A 1,476-nucleotide genomic window follows, 5' to 3' on the forward strand; every position below is an offset into this window, starting at 1 on the left:
ACCATGAGAAAATGCTTTTTTACAATCCAGGCTGGGGTGCAGTGGTGCAATCTCGGCCTCCCAGGTTCAAACGGTTTTTGTGCCTCAGCCTCCCTACCGGGATTACAGGCGTGTGCCAACACACCCAGCTAAATTTTTAATATTTTTAGTAGAGATGGGTTTTTGCCACGTTAGCCAAGCTGGTCTTGAACTCCTGGCCTCATGTGATCTGCCCACCTGGGCCTCCCAGAGTGTTGTGAGTCACCGCGCTTAGCCTATTACAATGTTAATTAAAAAGTGCAAAATACATAATTGTATTTGCAGTCATTCCTCAGTATCTGTGGAAGACTGGTTCTAGGACTCCCCCTGTCCCCGCAGATACCAAAATCCACAATGCACAAGTTCCTTCTTTTGTTGTTGTTGTTGTTGTTGTTTTGAGACAGAGTTTCACTCTTGTGGCCCAGGCTGGAGTGCAGTGGCACGGTCTCAGCTCACTGCAACCTCCGCCTCCTGGGTTCAAGTGATTCTCCTGCCTCAGCCTCCCGAATAGCTGGGATTACAGGCGTGTGCCACCACACCCAGTTAATTTTTGTATTTTTGGTAGAGATGGGGTTTCACCATGTTGGCCAGGCTGGTCTCAAACTGCTGACCTCAGGTGATCAGCCCACCTCGGCCTCCCAAAGTGCTGGGATTACAGGCATGAGCCACCGCACCCAGCCACAAGTTCCTAATATAAAATAATGTAGTATTTGCATGCAACCTACTCACATCCTCCCATATACTTTAAATCATCTCTATGTTACTTACAATACCTAATGCAATGTAAATGCTGTGTGAATAGTAGTTTTACTGTATTGTTTAGGAAATAGTGACTGGACGAAAACAACCTGTGCATGTTCAGTACAAATGCAGCCATCTTTTCCTTTTTCAAACATTTTCAGTCTGTAGCTGGTTGAATCCCAGGATGCAGAACTCACAGACACAAAGAGCTGACTGTACATTCTAATCTCAGTTATGTTAAAAAATAAAACATAGAAACAAGAAAGGGATAAAATATATTAGTTCATTAACAATGGTTGTCTTGAAACAATTCGTAATTTTTTTCTTCTTCCCTTTTCCCCTTATTTTCCTGTAATAATAACATACTGTCTTTAGAATAAAAATTGTATTTAGGCAGGGCACAGTGGCTCATGCCTATAATCTCAGCACTTTAGGAGGTCGAGGCAGGAGGATTGCTTGAGCTCAGGAGTTTGAAACGAGCCTGGGTAGCATAGTGAGACTCTGTCTCTCCAAAAAATTTTATTTATTTATTTATTTATTTATGAGACAGAGTCTCGCTTTGTCACCCAGGCTGGAGTACAGTGGTGCAATCTCGGCTCACTGCAAACTCCGCCTCCTGGGGCTCAAACAATTCCCCTGCCTCAGCCTCCCTAGTAGCTGGGATTACAGGTGCACACTACTGCACTCAGCTAATTTTTTTTTTTTTTTTTTGAGACG

The sequence above is a fragment of the Macaca thibetana genome, chromosome 14 (assembly GCF_024542745.1).
Source record: "Macaca thibetana thibetana isolate TM-01 chromosome 14, ASM2454274v1, whole genome shotgun sequence".
In the NCBI taxonomy this organism is placed as follows: domain Eukaryota; kingdom Metazoa; phylum Chordata; class Mammalia; order Primates; family Cercopithecidae; genus Macaca; species Macaca thibetana.